The sequence below is a fragment of the Molossus molossus genome, unplaced genomic scaffold (assembly GCF_014108415.1).
Source record: "Molossus molossus isolate mMolMol1 unplaced genomic scaffold, mMolMol1.p scaffold_m16_p_5, whole genome shotgun sequence".
NCBI classification, from domain to species: Eukaryota; Metazoa; Chordata; class Mammalia; order Chiroptera; family Molossidae; genus Molossus; species Molossus molossus.
The window spans coordinates 13,746,779-13,774,084 of NW_023425388.1; the positions used below are offsets into that span (position 1 = coordinate 13,746,779).

The 27,306-nt window shown below is 35.8% G+C and overlaps 1 pseudogene; it reads left to right on the top strand.

Annotated features, from left to right (window-relative positions):
• The first annotated feature begins 13,095 nt into the window (after window positions 1-13,095).
• Window positions 13,096-14,231, top strand: LOC118617643 (annotated as a pseudogene).
• The last annotated feature ends 13,075 nt before the right edge of the window (window positions 14,232-27,306 follow it).

A 27,306-nucleotide genomic window follows, 5' to 3' on the forward strand; every position in this document is an offset into this window, starting at 1 on the left:
CTTAATCTCTTAAAACATTACTTTTTTTTTTAATCCTCACCTGAGGACATTTTTTTTTCCATTTTTTGTTCAGGTAGAGTGGGAGGGAGAGAGAGAAAGAGAGAGAGAGAGAGAGAGAGAGAGAGAGAGAAATATCGACGTGAAAGGGACATATCGAGTAGCTGCCACCCAAACGACCAACCGGGGCCACAAACTGCACGACCACAAACTACAACCGAGGTACATGTCCTTAGCGGGAACCAAACCCAGGTCTCTCTGGATCGCAGGCTGACGCTCTAACCATTTAGCAAAACTGGCCAGGGCCTAAAAAATTACTTTAAGATTCAAATTCAAATGATCCAAAAAGCATGTCAAAATAATTTTCTATTCTTGTCCAGTGCATGATCTTGGACCCAGCCCTAGTGAAGTTCTAGTTTAAATGAGTTCAAAGCCCATTAACATTAAATCAAATTTTTACTTCATAGATTCTAATTGATAAAGCACCTTGACTTTTACTTCATATGCACAGCATGATGTAAATATCATTAATAGGTATTGATAAATGTCTAAATTATATAAATTGTATATGTAAACAATACTATTAAATAATCAATAAACATATTGCTTTACTTATAAATTCTATATCTGCTTTTAGTTTTCTTAATAGTACAAGGTCACATGGGTCCTCTCAATTTTTAGTCCAGACTCAAACTCAATTCAATACAATAAAATAAATATTAACTGTCAGTGTAGCATTTGTAAACTATAAACTACATGAGTAAACAACTTTATATTTTGATATATATTTACATTAAAAAGTGGAATCAATAATTTGCATACTTTAAAACATATCTGATATAAGAATAAATGGAGGAAAGCCATTTCTTACAATAAAAAATTTTTAGAGAGAAAGGATGAGACCAACATAGCCATTTCCAAAGTAATTCCCCCATAGTACATTGTCCCTGGCTCTCACAGAAATGCTTGGGGCATGGAAAACAAAGTCAGACCTATTTGAATCTGTCACTTGCCCCACTGCCTTTAGTCATAATCACTGCAAAGTAGTCAGGAAGAGGGGTTCCCTGCCCTTGGTCTTCTCTCTCCAACGACTCATAAGACCATCAGACAGAGAAATGGGGTTGGAATGTATTAGATATTGTGTTCCTCTGGGTATTTTTCTTTTCTTTTTTTTTTTTTTATCCTCACCCGAGGACATTTTTCCAGTTTTTTACTCAGATAGAGCAGGAAGGAGAGAGAGGAAGAGAGAGAAACATCGATGTGAAAGGGACACATCGAGTGGCCGCCACCCACACGACCCAACCAGGACCGGGGAAGAACTGCAGCCAAGGTACATGCCCTTAGCGGGAACCGAACCCGGGTCTCTGTGGACCACAGGCTGATGCTCTAACCGCTGAGCCAAACCGACCAGGGCTCCTCTGGGTATTTTTCAATGTGTGTTATGGTACATCAACAGAATATAACTTATATTTCTAGGATAGGTTGTTTAATTATCAACCAACGAGATCTCTGCCTCCTCTCCTCTATGCTTATTGTCTCACTCTTCCTTCTTTTCTTTCCATCCCTCCTCACACACACACACACACACACACACACACACACACACACACAATCTCTATCTGCACATCTATCTCTATCTACCTTTCTCTCTCCAGATCTCTCTCTTTCCCTTTCTCCTCCACACACTCTTAAATTAAATACAAAGTTGTTACCACTTTGGGTTTCTTCCCTGTGTTGCTTTTCTTCCACAACAGTAATAGCAGAATTTCTCTCTCAATGATAGAATATTTATCTTTTTTAAAAGCATCTGTAGATTTCCGGTCAAGATGGCAAATAAGTAAATGCAGTCTCGCCTCCTCCCACAACCACATCAAAATTACAACTAAACTACAACACAACTATCATTCAGAACTGCCTGGCATTGAGCTGAAGGTAAGTCCTACAACTACGAAATTAAAACACCAGCCACACTGAGATGGGTACAAAGGGCGGAGGCGGATGGTCTGGTCCCACACATACGTGTGCCGGATAAAAATCAAGAGGACACCTCGGCTGGGAAAGTCCTCCCTGAGGAATGAGGGGTCCCCATCCCACACCAGGCATCCAGGTCAGGGTTCCAGTGCCAGGAAGAGAATCCCCATAACTTCTGACTGTAAAACCAGCGAGAACTGGGACTGAGGGAGGCTAAGGCTTCTGGAGTCCCAGGCAGTTCCTCTTAAAGGGCCCGCACACAGACTTACTTGGACTTGCTCCCTCTGAGCTCTGAGGAGAGGCAGTTAGAGGGGCGCCAGAGACACAGATGGAAGAACTGAGCTATTTGGCCTCAGGATGAGGGCTGGAGGGGCAGCTTTATCCTGGACAGAGGTGCTGGCAGAGGCTGATGTTCCTTCGGTGAGCCCTTCCCTGGAGTGGCAGACAGCTGCCATATCTGGGACTTCAGATACTGGGCTCACATTGTTTGCCCTGCCCTAGTGATTCCCTGGGGCCCCGCCCCACCCAGCTTTCAGCCCCATCCAAGCTGTTTCCAAAGGCTTTACCTTGGACAGGCTTGGCTTGGATCCTACTTCAGAGTTTCCTAAAATCTCTCAAACAATCAGCATCTGGTCTCAGCGAGCCCCATAACTTGCATTAAGTGGTCCCAGGCCCGGCACTAGAAGCAACCAGCCTTGGTTCATAACTTGGCATTTCCTGGATACCTTCAAGCCCAGCACAAGAAGCAGCCATCAGCAGATCACTTTGTAGCTTATGCCTGGCAGCCCTGGATAGAACATAGGCAGTGGCTGACCTTGTCCCAGAGCTAACATACAAAGTGGACAGCTTCAGACCACATCAAAACACCACTACCGAACCACCTCCACAAGTTACACACTCAATGAGTGGACTCAGTGGGTACCAGAGCCGTGATGAAGTAAGTCTTGCTCTGTGTGGTGGGCCTCTACACAGCTAATTCTCCAAGGTAGTCAGAGGATGGTGGCTAGTGGGCACAGCCAGTCCTTGCAGCTGATCAACCTGAGTAAATGCCTCCAATTGACATGCCAACAGCAATCAAGACTCAATTACAACAGAAGGGTGTATAGTTCACACCAGGGGCCCAGCTGAGGTGATCAGGGAGGCTGTGCCACTGGATCCTACAGGACACCTACAACAAAGGGCCATCCTAGGAAACTTAGGAGACATAGCAACTCTACCTAATACATAGAAACAATCACAGGGAAGCAGCCAAAATGAGGAGACAAAGAAACATGTCTCAAATGAAAAAAAAAAAAAAAAAGCTCCAGGAAAAGAACTAAATAAGATGGAGATAAGCAATCAATCAGCTGCAGAGTTCAGAACACAGATTATAAGGGTGCTTAGTGAGACCTTCAAGAAACTTAAAGAGACCTCCAAAGAGCTTAGTGAGAACATCAGCAACATAAAAAAGGACCAGTCAGAAATGAAGAGTGCACTAACTGAAGTAAAGTATAATTTACAGGGAATCAATAGTAGGGTAGGTAAAGCCAAGAAGCAAATCATCGATTTGGAATATAAGGAAGCAGAAGACACCCAATCAGAACAGCAAAAGGAAAAAAGAATCCAAAACAATGAGGATAGTGTAAGGAGCCTCTGGGACACCTTCAAGCCAACATTCACATCATAGGGATGCCAGAAGGAGCAGAGAAAGCGCAAGAAATTGAAAACTTATTTTAAAAAATAATGACAAAAAACTTCCCTAACTTGGTGAAGTAAACAGACATACAAGTCCAGGAGGCACACAGAGTCCCAAATAAGTTGAACCCAAAGAGGTTCATACCAAGACACATCATCATCAAAATGCCAAAGGTTAAAGACAAAGAGAGAATCTTAAAAACAGCAAGAGAAAAGTAGTTTGTTACCTACAAAGGAGTTCTCATAAGACTGTCATCTGATTTCTCAAAAGAAACTCTGCAGGCCAGAAAAGGCCAGAAAAGGGTGGCAAGAGATATTCAAGGTCATAAAAAGCAATGACCTACAACCAAGATTACGCTATCCTGCAAAGCTATCATTTAGAATCGATAGACACATCAAGAGTTTTCCAGACAATAAATCTAATAAATCTAAAGGAGTTCATCACCACCAAACCAGTATTATAGGAAATGTTGGAGGGTCTTCTTGAAGGAGAAGAAGAACAAAAATATGAACAATAAAAAGGCAATTAATACATATCTATCAACAATTGAATCTACAAACAAAATTAGCAAGCAGAACAGAAACAGACTCATAGATACAGAGAACTTTTGGTTGCTTGCCAGATGGGTGGGGGCCGGAAGGATGGGTGAAATAGATTAAGAAATTAAGAAGTACAAATTGGTTGAAGTACAAATTGATGAACCTCAAAGGGAAGGGGGGAGAGAGGGCAGAATTTGGTAAACCAAAGTACTTCTATGCATATATGCATAACCAATGGACAATAGTGTGGACAGGAGGGAGGAGGGTTTGGGGAGGAGGGGGTCAAGTGGGAAAAAAAGGGGGGAATATCTGTAATACATTCAACAATAACGATGAGTTAAAAAATAAAAATAAAATAGAAGCATTTGTATTTTTAAAAATAATTTTGATAAGTATATTTTATAATTTTAAAAATATTACCAAAGATAATTTCTGGTGTTAGAAATTTTATAGTAAATTTTTCACCATAGAAGGAAATCATTTCAAAGGATTCTCAGGGATGGGGGTTGGAGCCACCATGTGGGACTCAAATTAGATGCTTGGGCAGGGCTTGGTCTCTGTGTTTATTTCAGCCTTAGAATAAGAAATATCATGTGCCAATGTATGAAAATGTGTTGGTGGATACACACATTTATTAAAAGAAAATTGATATATTAAAGCAGAACATCAAAGAGAATATTTTAATAAAAGCACAGTAGGAAAAGAAACTCAGGCTTACATACTTTGCAGCTTAAGAAAATACAATGAGCTTGCTGATTTCTCTCAGTTAATGAACTTTAAGAGCTTAATTTTAGGCTGCATTAAATTGTATTTTCCTATGTTTATAATACTTCTTTGAATTCATTTCTGACATGACTCTGTTTTTCCCAAATGTTGATACTTTGAAATAACATTTTTAGTATATAATACACAAAGGTTTTTAGTTTACAAGAAATGGCAACATTCTTATAGCATGAACAATGAAAGTACATATAAGTCCAGCATTAAGATAATATAAATTTCCCTGGCTGGTTTGGTTCAGCGTTAGAGCGTCGGCCCACACACCAATGAGTTGCAGTTTGATTCCGGTCAAGGGCACGTACCTCAGTTGCAATTCGTCCTGGCCCTGGTCAGGTCATGTGGGAGGCAACCAGGTGATGTGGCTCTATCACATCGATGTAAAAAGAAAAAAAAAAGATAACATAAGTTAAATATTTTGGTGTACTTCTTACTAGTATATATATATATATATATGTGTGTGTGTGTGTATATGTGTATATATAAATATGAACATATATATTATCAATTGGTGTATAAAATTATTTTTAAATACTGTTTTGTTATTCTACACCTCTGTCATTAAATACTCTTTTTTTATTATTGTTAATCCTCATCTGAAGATATTTTTTTATTAATTTTAGGTAGAGTGGAAAGGGAGAGAGAAAGGGAGAAAGAGAATGTGAGAGAGACACATTGATTGGTTGCCTCCCACAGGACCCTGACCTGGGCCTGGATCAAACCTGCAACCCAGATACATGCCCTTGATTGGGAATCAAACCTGTCACTGTTCAGTCCATGGGCTGATGCTCTAACTGCTGAGCCAAACTGGCCAAGGTATTGAACACTCTTTTAATGCATGAGTTTTTATCTCTGCACACATTATATTTTATAAATATTACATCATTATTTTACCATTTCTCTACTATTGAAAATTAAGATTATTGAAGGAAAAAAATAACTCACAGATACAGAGAACAGATAGGTGGTCACCAGAAGCAATAAATGGGGGTGGCCAAAATGGGTGAAGAGAGCCAAAAGGTACAAACTTGCAGTTAATTATAAAATAAGTCGTGGGGATGTAATGTACAGCATGGTGATTACAGTTAATGATACTGTATATTTGAAAGTTGCTAAGGATTAGATCTTAAAAGTTCTCATCACAAGGAAAAAAGTAACTCTGCATGGTGACTGAAGTTAACTAGACTTATAGTGGTAATTATTTTGCAATATATACAAATATTACATCATCATGTCGCATACCTGAAACTAATATAAATGTCAATTATACCTCAATTAAAAAAAGAAAAAGATAGGACTATTGGATGGAATAAATAATATTGTACTAAATAGTATGTTAATAAATACTCACATTTTTTTTTTCATAACATACTTAATATATAATAGAAACACTGAGTTAAATGGTATGAATATTTTAAAGCTTTTGAAATGTGCTGTTAAACTATCCTCTATTATGGTTAGTACATTTTATTTTATAGTCTTATAATATATACACATACGTGCATATACTCAAAGAAACACATATTTTAACACAATTATATGTACACCACACCTTATTTTCTACCTATTTCTACATCTGGATCAGAAGTGGGTGTCTGGCTCAGACGCGCCCCAGCTGAGGTTTGCATGGCTGCTTTTGCTCCCACCTTGACCTCTTTCCAAATACTTCTCAAGGTCTAGCAATCCTGTGGCCATGAGCTCCATGGAAGATTATTACAAGGCTGTATAACTATAAAATCGTTTAGATTAATTAGCTTTCTTTTTTATTCTACCCATTGTGTGATGCTTTAGAGAATTTGCTGCTTTAATTTTAAAATCTCTTACAAAAGCAACTGAGCATTTGCCTTTTTAATATCCTCCAACATTCTGGTCCTTTAAACTGTATCCAACAGCTTTACATGGCACATGATTCTGATTAAAAGCCTCCACGAAGGCTTGATGGCATTACTTTCATCACTGATTATATAAAAATAAATTGAATGCTTCATACTTTTAAAAATACATGAAAGCTAAAAATATTGGCTTATTTTTCTCCCCATATCTTTTCACCTTCATGAGTTATCTTTGGAAGTAACTGCGTGACTTATTCACATATACCTTATAAGCCTTAACAATGACTGAGGTACTCACTTCATTATTTAAAAAATCAACACTTCTAAGATTAACATAGCCTCAGAGAGTAAAGAGATGATTTTACACTTGTCCAGATCCTGATCAATTCTCACCAGGATGATTTCAAATGCCCGAATGGCTCCTCCTCCCTTCACTGTGTCCTGCATGTGTGCATGCTTGTGTGTGTGCGTGTGTGTGTGATTATGACCCATCACAATTTATGCACAAATGACTTCTCACTTTTCTCTAAAATTTTATTTACTTAAGGAATTACAGTATTTGGGGGGAAAAAGGTTAATTCTAGTTCAGTAGAGTCTCCACTCTGTAAATTATAGGTTACATAATCTTGGAAAATTATTTTCACCATCTAAGCTTTATATTCTTCATTTGTACCTTCTATAATTGTTGTGGTAATTAGATCAGATAATAAGCTTGGCACAGACAAATGTTTCTTTAGGTTTTCCATCAAAACACAGAACTGGAGAATAGTTGGTTATTCTTAGAAACCCAGAGGTGAAAAGTTTAACAGCTTGATACAAGTATTGGAAGTCTCACCCTTACCTTTCAAGTTAATTTCCCATTCTTACTCCTCAGTGTATCTGTTTATTTTCTTATGCATGCTATGTATTCCCGCTACCATATCCTTACTTCCAAAATCCTACACTAAAATTGATACTGTAGAAAAATTCACCATTTGTATTATTTGAATAGTACAGAAATTTATATTACCCATTATTATTATTATTTTATTTTGTATGAGAAGGCTATGCCTCATTATTTTGGGAAAAAATCATTTTCTTGAAATATTTCTACTCAGCCCTTAAATATCTAGAATTAAAATTTATATTAACAAGTTCTTTTAAAAAATTCCAATTTACCAGTGGAATAAAGTATATCAATGTAGTTTTTAAAACTTAGCATAAATTAAAATCTTAGCTACTGTATGAGGCTGCCATTTCTACCTTTAAGCAGAAATGGTCTCCCTTAGAGAACTTCACATCACCTAATATTTTTTTGAATCTGAATAACAAAGGTAAAAAATAGGGAACAAATATTTATTGAGTATATGTATCACGAGAGTCAGATAATCATATTCATTCATATTCATCCTTAGACTTTTTATCATGTCAAGAAGATAAATATTAGAATTCGAAATGTACTGGCTTTAAATCTCAGAAAGAATGAATTAATTTTGTCAAGGTCATATGACTAAAGGGGATTAGAATATAAACTCTTAGATTTTGTAGAGTTAACCTTATTCTTCTACGCGTCCTCTGTCTCTGACAAAACCGCATACACTCTGATTGATCTTCTTTATCCCCAGTGTTGGGTCACATACAAAAGGCACAGATGGGTGGTTACATAACTGCACATGAAGGTTTTCCCAGAACTTCTCATATTCTAAATGTAGTCTTAATAACTCTAGAATGTTAATAAAGAGAAATATGGAAGTGTGATAGCAGGCAACTACATGATGTTGAATAGTTTATTCATTAAAATCTAACAACAATGACTCATCAAAGATTTCCATTTAATTAATTGCTCAGGTGAGCTGAACCAAGCTTAACTATTCTCAGTCATATTTTGAAGATGATGCCCTTCTTAAATGAAGTATTATAGGTTATGATCTGATATATCTTATGTAATGGTGAACATAATACGAAAAGAGAGACTGTACAGAACTTAACAAGTTATATATATATTTGTGTGTGTGTGTGTTCTTTGTTTTCATAAGCGTATTAACTGTACTTCGTATGGCTTAGAAAACCTTCTGGGTGGTGTTCAGCTAATATTACCTGGAAGAACACAGGCAATGAAAAATGGCATATCAATGTTAGCAAGAGTTAACTTTGTATACTTATAAATTACAAAACTTTTTTTAAAAGAACTATTGTTAAGCCCTGACTGGTTTGGCGCAGTGGTTAGAGTATTAACCTGTGGACCAAAGGGTCATGAATTCAATTCGCAGTCAAGGGTATGTGTCTGGGTTGCAGGTTTGATCCCCGACCTGGTAGGGGTTGTGGGGGAGGCAGCCAATCGATGTGTATCTCTCATATCAGTGTTTCTCTCTCTCCCTCTCTCCCTTACACTCTATCTAAAAAATTAATGGATGAATGTACTCAGATGAGGACTAACAACAAAAAAAGAACTATAGTTAAGAAAATCATAAAGAAATATGTTTTTGTGATTTTACTAAGATGCTCATTTACATTTCTTAAATAAAAACCAAGAACAAAATCTGTTGTTTTTTCACTGTAGTTTTGGTGGTGTTAGTGATGGGAATATATAGTAATTTCAGTGAGCAACACAATGTGGTTTGAACCTTCTCAACAAGATTCAAGGACATTGATTTTGTTTGACAATCATGATATTTCTTAGCGGCTGTGGGGAATGTGTTCTCCTATCAATAATTACATTGCTAAATGAATTAATATATGTAAAGTACTTAGCAATATATTTGGCACATTGCAAGCTTTATATGTTACCTATCTATCAAAGCAAATAGCTTAATAGATATTATTATATAAATTAAAATGTGTTTATCTCAATTAACAGAAATCTCAAGTGACGATTCTTTAATTTTCTTATCTGACATATTTAGAAAAGTGGATATTGGTAGGTCACAGTGGCCCAGAAATCCCATACAAACTTCAATGGCTTTCCATCCTGTTTTATCACCCTCAGCCTATACTTTTTGTCAACACTCAAATGGCAAGACGGCCTTAGCATTTCTTGGCATTGCATGCAGCCATAGTGACATTTGGTGATGAGGAATATTTTCTCTGGTACAGCTTTTTTCATTAGGGTGAACACCTGATCTTCTTGTTCCCGAAATCTCATTAGACGGAATAAAGTGTCTTGCCGATCTCTAAACCAATCACTGTCAAATAAAATGCCATTTATAAGGTTGCACCAAACAATCCCAATTCAACTGGTGGGGTTTGGAACTGAAGAGTGTAAAAGAAAACTTTACTAACATTGTGTTTTTTCTGCAAGGTGTCAGAGAAATAGAATGGGTGTTGGTGGTAGTGAATAGGTGGCTGGCAATCTGCAATAACATTCTTAGAAATTCTTAGTATTGCAGATTAAAATTTAACAAACTTCCTAGAGTAGACAGCGTTGGTGCCTCATCCAAAAGATCCCTGGATCTCTGATCCGGGAACTGAGTGCTCACTCCTTAAGTACTGTGTGCTTTGCTGCTGAAGACCGGCCAGGACACGCTTCAGAGGAGTGCACCTGTTTGATCATAGCTGAGTGTTTGTGTGGATAGCTCAGGGTCAGAAAGGTGGCCTGTAGCTGATATACGACTAATGGAATACAACTTGGCTCCCCTGACTCCAGACGGGACAAACCACACTTTACTCTACGGAGCTCCCGTGGGATCAGGCTGAGTCTATACTTCACCTGAAATCATAGCCTTGCGTGACGTCTTCCCTTTTCTTATCTTGTTTCCTACACTTCCTTCCAGGCTTTTCCTGGGAGAATTTCTTTATTAAATCACTTGCTCTTTTATTTCCCCCTTTATTGATGTTAGAGAGAGAGGAAGTGAGAGGGAGAGAGAGATCTAAACATCGATGAGAGAGAACATCGGTGGACTGCCTCCTGCATGTCCCCCATTGGGGATCAGGCCCACAACCTGGGCAGGTGTCATGACCAGGAATCAAACCAGCAACCTCTTGGTGCATGAGTTGACGCTCAGCCACTGAGCCACACCAGCTGGACAATCACTTGCTCTGGAATGCTCAGGTCAGTGTCCTCTGAGAGAACTTGACCTAAGACACCTTCAAAATTATTTATGAGTACATCCAATATCTGTTACTTCTAAATATTAACCAATCATGGAAAAATAATGCTTATAAGAAATCTGACTTATCAGGAAAGAGAAAACTGGTACAATTAAAATATAATTATTTCCTCAACTCAATTTCTTGATTTAAAATCTTCAAAACTAATATTTTCATGAAAAGAGTATCTTATGTCAGCATTTATTTATACACTTGGCTGATTTGCTATGCTTTATGAAGTAAATATATTTCACTAGATTATTGTCTTAATTAAGCTTTGGACACCATAAATCAAATGCTAATAATAAAAAAGGTAAAAATAATAATGGAAATTATGACACTATAGCTATTTTTATAGGATCATTATAAATGATCTTAAGACACATATATATTTTCTAAAATTTTCAAATAATTTCACATGCATAATTAGATTTATGTAAAATTGGTGTCTTATTTAAATTTGATGAAGCCATGTAGTGAATAGTATTTTATTTTTAAATTATAATTGACATTCAATATAATTTTATATTAGTTTCATGTATACAGCATAGTGATTAGATAATCATATAATTTACAAAGTGATTCCCCTAATATTTCAAGTACCTACCTAGCACCATAAATGAAATAAATAGTATTGACATATTTTTTAACAGTTTTTGTTTTTCAGCTCAACTTTTATTTTGCTTTCATAACCTTAAGTTTCTAAATGGATATAACCTCCATCTCTAAAGTGTTATTTCGAGAACCAACATTTAGGAAATATTTTAAAATGTGAGAGTTACATAGAGTTCAGTTCTATACAGCACAGCTGTACATTCATGAAACACCCATGTGCTTTGAAATTCATTGGCCAATGATTTCATTGACAAATAGCTCTTGCTTGCTCTTCCCCTGCATAAGGACAGGATCTAACAAGGTCTATACTCTGAAACTCTCTAAGATCTGTAAAGTCAGAAGTTACTCTTGAAATAAGGCATTTCCTTTAGTGATGACCTCATTTGAAAGGTCAAGGAGTAAATAGGAAATTCTTGGAGATTGAAATGGCATTGCCAAGAGAGGGAAGGAAATCCTTACTTCATTATTTTCAAAGGACTTTTTTGTTTGAAGGCCAGATTAAGGCTTTCCACCCTCTGTTTTTTCCCTCATTAAGTCTTTCACAAGAACAAAATTTATTTCTTCCTTGCTTCCCCTGTAATAGGGAGGACAGCTTTCTATGCTTCGTGTGCATTTTTTCCAGATAAATTTGATAAAGAGTGACGATAATTGATATCTAATTTTAAAAACTTGAAATAGAATTTTCTTAAATTTATCATAGATTAATTTATGTATATGTGATATCAAATATGCCTTTATTTTATTTGTATTATGCGTATAAACATCCATGTAATTACTGTTTCTACCTTTCTTATCCAATTATTTTGGCAGTGTAAAATAACTAGGAATATTTCATTGTGGAATTATTTAGTAAACCTTAAATATATTTTTAATTCATTCATTAGTTATACCCACATACATTTTTAAAGGCCCTATGCATATCAGAATGATTATAACATTGATCTAAGGAGATATGTAAACAACTTCAATACAAAGAAACATAAGATTCTTGTTAAATAAAGCACATAGATGAAGGCAGTTCAAGGAGGAAGGTACTCCCTTGGGAGAATAAGGAAGGTCATGAAAGTGATGTGTCATTTGATCTAGAGAAGAATCTTCTGAGAAATTGTATTTAAAAAGATAATAACTGGGCCAGTGTGGCTCAGTGGATTGAGCGTCGTTCCATGAACTGAAAGGTCCCGTTTCATTCCCAGTCAGGACACATTCCTGGGTCGCGGGCTTGATCCCTGGTATGGGGAGTGCAGGAGGCACCCAATTGATGTTTCTTTCTTACATGGATGTTTTTATCTCGTATCTCTCTAAAAAATCAATAAAGACATAGTTAAAAAAAAAAAAGATAATAATCCAGTTCCTCTGGAGGCTATATGTGTGGTAAAATTGACAGTTTTTTTCCATAGTAGAATGTCTTGAATGGCAACCTATAGTGTAACCTTAATTCAGAAAGTGGAAGAAGTCGAAGTTTTGTAGGAGGATTATGTTTTCAAAGCTATTTTAGAGAGAGTGAGCTAACAGTAGTGGTATGTGTGTATCTTGAAGGGGAAACTGTGTCATGGTGACAAGTCAAGTGGTAATTGTAATAGCCCAGAGGCCAAGGCAGGGCGGTGGGCTGGGTACTAGTGACGTAATGGATTCGATATACAGCGACAGTGAAAAATGGTTAGAATTAGTGGACAAGCAACAGGGAGGAGTCAGAAACACCCAGTGGCTTCCCAGAGAGTGTGGCAAGATGAAGGAAAAGGGTAACAATAATAATCCCAAACAATGCATAGTGTCTTTTATTATATATTACGTCAGGTATTTTTCTAAAGGTTTTCTGTGGATTAACTCTTAATTCTCATAGCATCTCTGTCATCATAAAGATTCAGGCCAAAATAAACTGTGTTAGTAATCACTATTAAGGGGACAGAGCAAGTATAAATTCTTTATGTAAGTGTTCCTAATTCCACAATTAGGCAAATTGTTTTCAATTAAAATTAATTTTTCAAATGAGAGTTCTGTGTAACGTTGTTCTATCACTCAACTTGCCACTACGGATCTCATTGTAAAAACTCTTTACTGGTCTCATTAAAAATATCGACATATCGCTCTTTCCCTTCGGCGTGCCACTGACGGTCCTGGGGTCGCCGTGGGCCGCCGCCCCGCCCGGTGTTACCGGTGTTTAAGGACAGGCCGCACCCCAAGGCTCGCTTCTGCAGAGGTGTCCCTGATGCCAAGGTCCGCATCTTCGACCCGGGGCGGAAAAGGGCACACGTGGAGGAGTGCCCACGCTGTGGCCACACGGCGTCAGATGAATATGAGCAGCTCGCCCCCAAGCCCTGGAGGCTGCCCGCATTGGTGCCAACAAGAACACGGTGAAAAGCTGTGGCAAAGATGGTTTTCACGTGCAGTGCGGCTCCGCCCCGTTCGTGTCACCCGCATCGACAAGCGGTTGTCCTGTGCGGGGCTGACAGGCTCCAGACAGGTACGCGGGCGCTTTTGGAAAGCCGCAGGGCACCGTGGCCGGGGTCCACATTGGCCAAGTCATCCTGTCCGGCTGGACCAAGCTGCAGAAGAAGGAGCATGTGACTGAGGCCCGACGCAGAGCCAGGTTCAAGTTTCCTGGCCGCCAGATCCACATCTCCAGGAATCGGGGCTTTACTACATTTAATGCAGATGAATTTGGACATGGAGGCTGAAAAGCGGCTCATCCCAGATGGCTGTGGGGTCAAATGCATCCCTAACCGTGCTCCCCTGGACAAGTGGCGGGCACTGCACTCATGAGAGGCTCAGTGCTGCCCTCTCCTTGCACCCACCAATAAATCCTACTTCCTGTCTAAAAAAATATATATATATATATATATATTGATATCTCTCTCTCTATATATATATAAAAATGAATGTATTTCATTAGTATTTAATGAGTTAAACAGTTAACATGTATTACATAATTTAATAATTTCAACAAACTTGTAAAATATATATTACAGAATGTTCCATATTGAAGAAAAATTTCAACTAGGAGTAGTTAAATATCTTCCCCAAGGTCAACAATCACATTCTGATAGAATACCATTATATAAGGCATATAAGTTTGATTTGGGTGTACAGTGTAGTTGAACTAGCATGTGTGTGCATGAACATATTTGTAACCTCTGATTTTCTAACATGAATTTGAGAGAAGACAAGACAGTACTCATTTTGATTCATCCAAAAGGACAACATGGCTGAGAATAAAGTGTGTGTCCTGGCTCTTCCATCAGGAACACGAAAGAAGGCAGTTTGGTCATCCCAGGAAACTCATCTTCTTAATCAGAGAGAGGGCCTGTCAATGGATTTAAGATTCTAATGATAGACTTTCAAGCAGCAAGACAGAGGAGAAAAATGCTTTGCTGCTGTTTTGGTTTATTTTTTTCTTACATCTTATCCTAGACTGGTAGGTGAAAAATATCTATAGTGGGAAATAATAAAGAATAGAATATTGTTTGTTAAAATCTATACCATTATTAGTTCTCCTCTTATCATTTGTAGCCTCATGTTGAGGAGGAAGCTGCTGACCTAAATAAAGTACCTGGTGTAGTATCTGAAATATACAAGGTGTTCAATAGATTTAGCTCTATTTCCCTTTTTATTCTGTCTTCTGTGAAGCAAAACTGCTTTTGTAGATAGTTGCAGGTCATGGGACTAGTTCCTTCCAGGATCATGGGTTTTGAGAAAACTTAGGGATATGCTTATTATTTGCATGTTAACTGAAACAGTAACTTAAGTTAGAGTTCAACATCAAGAGATTTTAGTTTTGAATTTAATGCTGAGTTACAGTTCCTTTTAGGTATTTTCTAAGGCATTGCATACCCATCTAATTTTACTGTAAAAGGCACATTTATGTTTATTTTATTTAGTGCATGTGTGTTCTGTGCACACGTCAAAAACCAAATCAACAGCTAAGAACATATCCACATCTTAATGATGTGCTCACCTCCCCTGGCGAAAACAAAATCTTCAGGTACTTTGCAATGTCTGCTTCTTGTGATCATCTGAAGAGATCCAGTACTTCTCAGTCCCTCTCCCTCTCCCTCTCCCTCTCCCTCTTCCTCTGTGTGATTGCCACATTGTAAAAGAAAGAACATTCTAATCAGCCTTCAAGGATATTTTTCCTTGAAACTCATTGAAAAGGGGAAAGTAACATACCATTTACTTGGGAATTGGTAGAGACAGTGGAATGTATAGAAATGTATAAGACGAATAGGAAAAATAAAAACACCATTCCAAGAATGGTCTCTTCAATTACCTGTTCATTCAACAAGTGTAAGAAAGAACCATGCTTGCATGCCAGACACTGTCCCAGGTGAGACAGAACCTACAATAAATGAGACCTGTGTTTGTTTTTTTTCAAGGTGCTTGCTGAACGCCTGGTCTATAGGCTGTAAAGATGATCTCCACTCTTAATTCAAATAACTCAGGAGCCACTTGGTCAATTTTAAATTTCCAGCACCAGGTAGGTACAAAACAGACATTATGAAGGAATGAACAAATGATAAAAGCAGAGAGCCAATAAGGCAGAAACTCTTCCTTAAAAAATGCCTTGATTGCAATTACTGCTTGAAGTCAGACATGGCTAACTATAGATGCAGTCATCCTCTTCCTTCACCTGGTGATGCCTTTGCATGTAGAGATTGGCTTCTAATTCTGAATACTTTTTATGAAACAGCTAATACAAATCACGTCTAAAAAAGAAGAAAATGAAGGCAACAACTAGTTTCATAGATTCAACAACTTTGCGATCTTTACTTTTTTTTAAAAAACCTATTTGTGTTCTAGATTTTCTTCAATAAATGATGCACTTTGCTTTCCTGAAATAAACCGTAAGATAATAACACATATAAGATACTAAATTGAGGCCTAGTGTTTTAATAATTTAACCTATATGATGAACTCTTGACCATGGAATCACAAAGTTCATAAAATGAGAACAATACATTTCCTAAAAGTTAAACCACATCAGATAAAAATTAGTTTGTGATAGAATAATAATCCCTCGAAATGGTGATCACAATTTCAGATTTCTAGATTTATCAGAAAAGACATATCTGTCCCCCACCCCCGCCACTGTATCTAAGAAATGAGGTTCTATTACTGTCTACCAGTATATTCGCAGTGAGGGGAGTAAAAGATAGAATACATTAAGAGGATTCTGTCTCTTACGTTTTTTCAAAAGAACCAGAGCTGAATTTGTCTACTTGCCCCTCTCGTGCTGTGTGACCAAGTTTGATTGTCTCATTCTTCTCTCAACTGATATCCTCATCAGTAACAGTGTGCATAATAAAGGTACTGCATTCTTAGTAGGAGTGGTGGGAGGTTTTAATTACATGATGTATATCAAGTAATAAGTATCTAGCAGGAAGTAAATTCTCTGTATTTATTATTCTTTCCCTTATTTTTCTATAAATGGGTCCTACACTCGGGCAATGTCTGTCACAAGCATAGTGACTGTGGAATGGCTTAAAGTAAAATTAAGGCAGGACAGGACCATGCTGAACAGACATGCAACCTAGTGATTATAATATGATGCTTCTTGGTGCCACTCTGATGGTAACCATCTGAAGTTATTATAGAAGATCCTAAAGAGCAGTAATGGGGGAAAACTTTTTTCTTCCTGTGTCTTTCAAGGCAGTAGTCTCTAAAGTTGACTCTACAATACATTAAAGCTTCCTGAGCGCCAACGCAGGATGTCTGTAATGGTCCTCAGAAATCTGAATTTTTGTGGGCAGCATTTAGTCATCACTGCTCTATAACATGTGTTCAATCTCAAGTCTATGAATAGTTTTTACAGAGCAGATTAATAACCCTTGTTTTGAAAAGTTAGCAATGATTCCAAGAACAGTTTCTTGATTTTGAAGAAGATCCTGAATCCATTTTGCTATCTTGTGTTTGGTCATAAGCATCCATTTCCTAATTTCTTTCTCCAGTGCTCTGTTCATAAGACAAGGACAGCCAAACAAAAACAAAAGCCACAGCACATTGACTGGATGCACCTGGCACCCAAAACTTAACTCCTTAGCAGTTCCAGAGTATGACTTTCACGTTATAAAGCAATTCTATTCTACAACATAGAATTACCCACTGAGAGAATGAAGATATCTGTTTCCCTGAAAATTCTCTAAAGATATTATAGTTTATTACTCTGAGATATATTTTTGCTGCTTCTGGCAGGATATTCAGCTCCATTTGGTTTTTAAATTGAATTTTATTTATGATCATTAACCATCCAGTTAAGACCATTCTGGCTGAAATTGTTCTCATGTGAGATAATCCATCTGCCTCTTCCAGCTTGTATTACAAAATAAGGGGATTGAAATACACTTTTGGACTTGAGCCTATTTATTTAATCACAACCAAGTTCATATTTGATATTAAATCTTTTCAAATTCTGAACAGTTGTAGTACTGATATTGTCCTTACAGCACCTGGATCTGTAAAATACATGTCACAGTATGTGTGAGTGTCTGATCAGAAATATAAACTTGTCATAAACATATATACACATGGCTAGTATCTTGCCAAGGAATAGTTCTGATTGCAATAGGAAGACTTTTAAACAAAACTTTGACCTCCCTTTATGTGTGTGTGTGTGTGTGTATGTGTATGTAAAAATATTTACAAACATTGCTGACAATTTATTTTGACTATTTTAAAAGCAAAATGTATATCACTATTTAATTAAACTACTGTATAAGGCTGATTCAATGAGATTGAATGTATAAGATTCCCTATTCCGAAACAAATTTGAATAGATTTAATATTATTATAATATTTTTTGTCTCTTTTATTGCAAAACCTTTTTCTGGTGAATTTTGTGTTTCATAAACTCACATTGGGACATTTACCCATAGTTCCTATTTTGCTGAGTTCAGAGCATATGTTTCAAACATGTTTTCTCTAGAAATTTTTACATGTGTATTAAAGAAAATGTAATTCTTATGCTTTTCATTTATTTACATTTACACTTAAACATATCAAACTGTTATTATGCAAGAGCTTTTAGATTTCCAAGAGATATTACAAGTCTCTCAGTGTCCCAAGGTAACACTCTGCTGAAATTAAAGTATTTTATCTTCTAGATATTTATTTTTGATATTATTACATATTTTAAGAAACCAAAATAATAAAGATTGTATTCCATTTTCTCTTTTTGATTGGAACTTTCAGTATTTCAAGACTAACATAAATATTAAATAAAGAATTAATATGGAGCACTATCATTTATTGAGTCCTTTTAAGGAATTTATACAATGTAGGTTGCAACTCATCAATTTTTGATCCCATGATTTTATTATTTTGGCTCTAATATTCTCATGATTGTAATTCTGAAATTGTATTTTAAAAAAACATTGTACAAGATGATTAACTATGTACACACATTCATCACAGAGCCCTGTATAACACATACAGAAGACAAGGAGGAGAGAGAACATCATTTCTTTATAAAAGATTTAAAAAACATTGTAGTGGATAATGAGAGGCACATAGAAGAAAGAAGCTGAGCAGAGATGGCTAACACCTCAAGTACTATAGGAGGGAACTTCCATGTAGCTGGGAGCTACTCTTCTTTGACAAACATCTCCAAGTCTGAAGAAGATTTTTTAAATTATCTAAAATCATGAAGATTAATTAAAGAACCATATAAGAACCAATTCCTTATACCCGGCCCACTCCTTTCCATGGTTGCTGCTGACCCAGAGGTATCTTTTTATATTTCAAGTCTTGATGAACTGTATTTCAGCTCAACTTGTCTTCTCAGCCAAGTGAATTTGTATAATGAAAAAGTGTATGTCAGAAGACCTCCCACTGTTATCCAGGTCACTAAAAATTCAAGGGAGAACAACAGCAAAACCAAACCAGGGCAAACTTTTCCAAAGAAAGCAAACCAACAAATTGGAGGAAGAGGTGTAGGTACCGCCAATCTACATTTTCTTTTAGTCTTAAGACAGTGCATCGTCTCAGATTTGTTCCTTGGATTTGTTATTCAAATGCAAAATTCACTAATTAGCAGGCCATGCTCTGGCCAGTAACTGAACTTGCACACCCAGCCAGATTCCCACTTAAGGAGGTGCTTGGCAGAAAGCCTGCTTATTATTGTACTTCTGGAAAGACACGATAATATCTATCCAGATGTAAGCAAATACGACTTAATCTTCAACCAAAGATCACCAGGGACATGAAGGGCATGAAAGTGAAAGACTAAGATACAGGCAAAAAACAAGATTACCCAAATTTAATTTAATAAACAGAAAAAACTTAAAATGATGTAAGCTATTAGAGTGGAAACTTGGAATAAATTAATACTGTCACAAAGCAAGAACAGAATGTCACAAAAAAGATGATCAATGTAAAAACTCAGAAATTAAAAGCATAATTAATAAAATTTAAAAGTGGAATCAATAGATAAATTATTATTATGAACAACACTGCAATGAACATCCATGGCTTAGAAATGGCTGCAAATTCTTTGACATTCTCGCTGTGAAAAGGTTTGGGCTATTTTCTCTCACCTTGAATCTGGATTAGCCTGTGATACTTCAAATGTGGAAAAAATTATGTCTTTCCAGTTTCAGAGATAGCTCTAAAGAGGATTTGGTTTCTCCCCTGGTATCTTAGATGTGAGTTGCAAAGCAGTTTGTATACAGTTAGTGGGTAGTCTGCCTATCCTGCTGATGAGACCACATGGACAGGCTCAACGTGGAGACAGGAAGAGGAGCCATCCATCAGAGATGCCTTCAACTCCATCAGACATCAGCATGTAAGTAAAGCCTTCATCAAAACTCCAAACTCAGTGAATGCCACTGAGTGACTTCAGTGATGGTACTTGGAGCAAAAGAATCACTGAAATGAGCCCTGACTGATTTCTGACCCAGAATATTAAGTGCATAATAAAGTGAATGTTGTTTTAAAACACAAAGTCTGTAGGTACTCTGTCATGTAGCAATATATTATCACAAACTCCTGGTACATTGTGAACATGAGTTTTGCTAGGAAATATACTTATCCAGTGGAATTGCTGGATCAAAGACATTTTCAAATTTATAAGACAATGTAAAAATTATTTTTCGAAGTGATTATGCCAAATTACACTCCCACCAGCAGCATAAAACATTGATCAGCTTTTCCTATAATTATTCACATTTATGCTTCTTCCTTAAAACAATTTCCATCTTTGCTTTTTTTTCTCATTTTAGAGATTGTTCAGCCTATTTCTTACTGATTTGTAAGAGTTAGTTATAGAATTTGAAAACTTATCCTTTCTTGATTGTATTTGTTTGTGTCTGTGTGGGTGTAGATATGTGTCTTTATAGTATACTTTGATAAACAGAAGTTCTTAATTTTTATCTATTTGAATTTATAAACATTCTTTCATGCTAGGGCTTTTTGTATATTGCTTAAGAATTTATCTTTACTTTCTCATCAAATATAGTTTCTTATGTTTTATTTTTAAAAGTAATGTTACCTTTTACATCTGTCTATGACCTGCCAGCAACCCAATCTGTGCTTTGAGGGTGTATGAGTGTGTACAAGTGATATAGGAATCAAATCTTACTTATATTCTTGTAGACAATTGATTGCCCTCGCTTAGTTGATAGTAACTCCAACTTTTTCCAATCAGTCATATATCAGGTACGAGTATATGTAGGATCTATCCTTGGCCTCTACATTCTCTTCGGTTCATCTTCTTGCCTATCTCTCACTGCTATATAATCAATGCCTATAAATGAACCTGGAAAGCAATAATATTCAACAAATCCCTGTTAAATGAGTGAGTTAATACTGTTTTATAATAAGTTCTGAAATACGGTAAGGCAAGTCCTCTTACCTCCTTCTTCCTCAGGGGTGCCTTGCTTAACTCTGGGTCTTTAATTGAACACATACATTTCAGTTTCAGCTTGTTAAGTGACTTGAAATACAGTGTTGGTTTTTCAGTCCAAATTATAAAAAAACATTATTAATCTTCAATGATTACAAATATTTTGAAATTTTGTTTCACATCTTCCGTAGCATCCCTAGAGTATATTTGAACACATACTTTGATATTCATTTCCAAGAAATCCAGACTTTACATAATTTCAGTGTTATTATAAAATAATACTAAATTAAAATAATTCTTTAATATAGTACCTACTCCATTTTCAAAACTTCTCATTGTCTCAAAGATTTGTTTTACCCTTGATTAGTTCAATGAGGTTCCAAGCAAGAACTGCCCACAGCTCACAGCTTCTGGCTGACTTATTTCTTCTCTCTCTCTCTCTCTCTCTCTCTCTCTATCTCTATCTCTTTCTCTTTCTCTTTCTCTTTCTCTATCTCTATCTCTATCTCTTTCTCTCTCTCAATAGCAGTCTCTTCCTCCATTTACAAAAATCATTTTCAAGCCCATTTTTTTATTTTATTTTGAATTCAATTGGCCAAAAGTATTGAATATATAAAATGTATAAATAAATAGAAAGTGATAATAAGTGTTCAGACATTGGGCACAGTGTATAATGAGAAAAGGTGAACTGAGTCAAGGTATTGTTAATAATGGTAAAATCTAGGGCTCATCTTCCAGAACCATAGAAGTGATTGACATGTTGTCACATGGATATTGTTTGTTTAATCTTTCATGATTCACAATACACATGAGTCTCCACTCTCTCTTTCCTTAACTCTTATTCCTTACCTTCATCTCTTACCTATCTAAGGGAGTTCTTTCTATTTCCAGACTGCTTGGGCCATAAATATACTAACAACAAACAACAGTGGCAAATGACAACAAAAGCAACTGTATTTACTCCTGCTTACTTTCTGGGATATGCCCACCTTTCAGGACTCAAAATAACCACCGAAGGTTTTCTCTTCAATAAAACAGAGAAAAACAGGTTGCATTTTAAAGGAATGAGTTGTTCCAGAACATCATGCCATTTGTGATGGTTTTTGTTTTTCAGTCCGAATTATAAACACCACATAATTAATCTTCAACAATTATCAATATTTTCAAATGTTGTTCCAACAAAAATCAATTCCAACAACTGACTCCTTCTTCAAATGGAACTTGCAGGATGAAGGACTAATTATTCTTCTAACATCTTTGGTATCTAGACACTGGAGATGGACTGACATGAGCTTGCATTATGAGATTGAACTTCTTAAATGAGCATGTTTAGAAAATATGTGATAAATTTTGACTTACCTTTGGGAAACCATGCTTTTGACCAAAAACACCACTCATTTGCTAATAACACTGTTAAAAAAATAAACACAAGTTCATCACCTCTTGGGACTTCAAGTCACACTGCACATATCCCATCATTCTGCGATGAAGTCATTTATTTCTCCTCAATTTGAATAGCTTTAATCAGATCAAAATGTTCCCTCTAAAGATTTTTTTTTTCAATTCAAGGAAAGAAGTCAAACATTCTTTTAAAAACTCTTTACAATATACCACATTATAATTTACTTTGCATCAATAGCGTGCAAATAACAGACATCCTCAAATTCCATTTGGAAAGTCTGTACACACTGAGCTAGCTTAGAACCTAACTGGAAATATTTTTTTTTACTTTTACTATATAATAAAACTGGCAATATATTTTGAACTGTCCACTTTGTGATATGTGTTTCAAAACTAACAAATTATATAACTATCTAATCTTGGAATACTCCTTTTTGTTGAGTTGGTATGTGTTTTTCCACACTTCGAAAGCAAGGACCTTCAAATTGTACATTGATCATAAAATTTATTATCCCATTTGTTACATGATGGATATAAGAAGGGGTAAAAAAAAGGCCATTCACAATTTGTCAGGACATCAGCCACAGGCAGAACTATCTTGACCACACTGTGATATACAGGGTGGGGCAAAAGTAGCTTTACAGTTGTTCATAAGGAAAATAATACAATAATTAATAAATAACAACACAAGAATATTTCACATACTCACAACCTTAAACCTACTTTTTTCTCATTCTGTATAGTTGTCCTACTCATAAAAGCATTTAATAGAGGCATTGATAAATACTTCAAAGACTGCAAATTATCTCCCATTATTAAAAATGTGAGCAGTTTTCTCCCCAGTTCACTTAAATGGCTCTTTCTAATAAATATTATTTTTTTAAAGTTCAAAATAAGTTTTTTTAACGGTATAATGTATACTTATGGTTTATTTATTAAACTTAGTTTTCCGTGTCTGGAACTACTAAAATTAAAGCCCATGATGACTAGTAGTAAGATTCAATGTGGTTTTCCTTTTTCTTTTTGTCCAATAAAAACTATTTCTAGTTTAAGTAGTCTGCATATGGGAATTAATGGGAGGAAATAACACTCCCTGACCCAGACCATAAACATTCAACATGATTATGTTAAACTACTGTTCCAACAAGCTAAACATTTGGTGTGTTCCATATTCTGAGAATTATTAGCAAGTATTCAGTACATAATAATGGAACCTACTTTGTCCAAGGCACCAAAGGAAATAGACTGAAATAAAATATCCAGCCCTAACCTCGATATAAGTATAATTTTCTTAGAGTTCAAGGCATGTTTACAGTAACACAGGCAACAACAAAGAAATAGGAAGCAATAAATGACAATAGAGAAAATTAACACCGGAAAGGAGTTCCTTGAGAGTCTGGGTAGTCAACCTGATGACCTAAAGTTGGTCTTAACAAATTGAGAGATTTAAAATAGAGAAATTTTAAAAGCATAGTTAAAGGTCAAAAGCATTTTTTTTTTTTTTTTTTTGACTGGCAGTAAAATGTGGTCTTAAATGTACCCAGGCAGGTTTTTTTCATCTTTCTGGGTTGATCTCCTATAAAGTAGAGAACTTGCCTTGCAGCAAGGCAGATGTACTTGAATGTTGCCCTGGAAAGAGGCCTCCTCCAAGGGTTGAGGAAGAGTTTAGATGCTGTCATCTGCATTCCATCCCTGTCCACTCCCTAAAGACTGACAATAAGGGATTTGTGAAGTGGGCACTTATCCACTGCTAAGAACAGTCTGGGACGATTTGTTCAAATCAAGCAAGCTACAGAGAAACCATCTGTGGATGACTACTTTTGCATGAAATAATGTCCTAGAGGCTAGATTCTCTTCTTTGTCACAAGTAATCCTGAGACAAATGGACCCCCAGCTAGAACTGACTCACTTGAAATGTACAAACATCTCTGATGCTCTTCTTCATCTTCTCTAAATATGCATTGCTCCCCTTCAGCCTGTTAAAAAAAATCTATATTAGATATATGAACCCTCTTCCTGCCATGTTAGGGATCCCTTTAAGGTAATCAACATTAGCACTAGGTGTTGATTCTCAAATTGTATGAGGGACTAAATTTAGATGGTGAGGTCTGGATTAAAGTTAACTGGCCAAACATTATAAACAAAAGGTGTTTCTAAGCAAAGCAAGGTACTTGCCTTCAAGTTATCTGCCCACCCCCAAGGATTCTGCCTTTGTAGTAGCAGAGAGTTTGCAATTAGAGAGTGATTTAACAATGTGAGTGAGCATAGTGTGACAGCAATACTGCCTGTACAGCTGTTTGAAGTGCAAACTGATTTAATCTTATCAAAGAAATTTAGCAATATAGAATTTAGCAATACATGTCTAGAAATTTAAAAATATTTATATCGCTTGCCTCTGTAATTCTCAATTCTAAAAAAAATGCTATCAACACTAATAGAAATACCTTCAGAAGAAACATATAAAAACTAAATAAAAATACTTATCTCTGAATGGTAGAATTATGAAAGATTTTTTTAAAATGTCTAACATGCTCTACAGCTTGCTAATCAAGGTATCTAGCAAGTGGGCCTTTTTTTTTTTTTTACCATAAATATTTCACTGTTGTATAGCATATGTAATTTTTTTTCCATATCATGTGTGCATGTGTGCGCACGTGTACACACACACACACACACACACACACACACTCCTTCTGAAAGAAGACAAGAACCTTCTAACAAAACAGTCTGGAGTACTTCCTTTTAAAATGGAGAAGTGGTTTTTAAGAAGTGTAATTGAACCTAAGTCTTTGGGTCATACCTCTCAACCTTATTTAATTTGGATCATTTCTTCCTTCCCATTAAAATACAAATATTCAGTGTTTGATTTAAATCAATAAAACAAAGGGGTAGTAGGATTACATTTATTGTGAGCAAATGCTCACAGTCATTTCTGTTTATATGCATGCAAAATTATTTCCTACTTTTCATCTTCAACTGCACTTGCTTTGGTATCATTAGTTATTAAAAAAAAAAAAAGCATATACCAACAAACACAATTGTACCCTGCTGATGAAGTACAACTTTGGAAATATTTTATTCATATCAAAAGTTACCTTCTATTTATAAAATATAATTTAGTTCTATAGTATATTGTTAACTACTATATTTAATATTTATTAAATACTATTTTATTATTTTTTAATAAACATTTTATTTTAGTATTTTAACACATTACTACGTAATAATACAATTATGTAATACCATTTTATTATATTGATAATAATAAAATATTATTTATTAAATAGTATTTTATTAATGGTGTTTTATTAAAGTCAGCCTATGAGTTTATAGCACTTCCTTTAGTTTCCAATTTAACTGAAATGCATATATTTAGTCTGTACTCACAGTTTCTGCTAAAAGATGAAGACCTGGTACCTGGGAGTTTTGATAGTGAGAAACAAAATCAGCTTGATGGTGACAAAGGTTGAGGTAAGTTTGCTTAAAAAATAAACTCTGATGAGAATAAAATTGCAGAAAAAAATTTTATATAACTATTTCATTTTGGGTAATTACTAGAGTATAAATATTTTCTAACTTTTCAACTTCTGATATTCAAACTAAAAGATGTTTAGTGAATTCAACCCCAATGTGTATATAAACTATATAAATGAATCACATGTTCTATATGTTAGCTCTGGAAAATGCCATCAAAGTTGTCTATTTCAGATCTTTATTTTTATAAATAAGGAAAGATAGTCACATAATTAATATTAGATAAGAGAGTAGAATCTAGGACTTCACAATTCCAGTACAGGACATTTTCTAAATGTGTAAGACTCACTACCCTAAACTCTGGGAGGTACTTCAAACAGAGGTGGGGCCACATAATTTCAACACTAACAAACAAATGCAGACCCTCTTCACTTTTTATGTTCAGGATGTGCCATGTATCTTATGCCAGAATCTATTGTAAAATATGTAAAAGTCGAAGAGGAATAAATTACGGAAGAGCTACTGAGTTTCAAGTTCTCCATAAGGCTCTTGAAGTGTGTAACTCATTTACTTGTTATGATACCCTTTAGAATGATACATTACTATCCCTGTGGTATAAATGAGAATCCTGAGATTCATAAATCCAAGAAACAAACTTGATGTTGTAAAATCAGAATTTTAACCAAATTCTGCCTGATTATAAAAGTCTAAGTTCTCTCTACTGAATCAGAGGTATTTATAAGTCTCTTTAGCAAAGTATTTGACTTTAGAATCAATACATTATTTTGTTTTTTATCTTTAGAGGAAGGAACAATGTCACCCTCATCAGGTAAAGGACTCCTTTTTGTTTTTAACTTATTCACCATGCTTGAGATAGAAAACAAATGACACACTGTAAACCATTTTTGACAACAGTGAACAAAGATATAGACTAGGTATAGGGAAACCTCAAAGGAAGCTTGGCTAGCACAGTGAGCTGTTACCAAGCCTAGACTCAAAGGCAGATTACCAGGAACTGACTTTGGAAGGAGGAGAACTTCAGAGAGCAAATTGCTTTAAGAGGAGTAATGACCTCTGTCTGGAGGCAAACTCAGAGAAAGGGATCCAAGGGGTTTAATAGCCTGAATT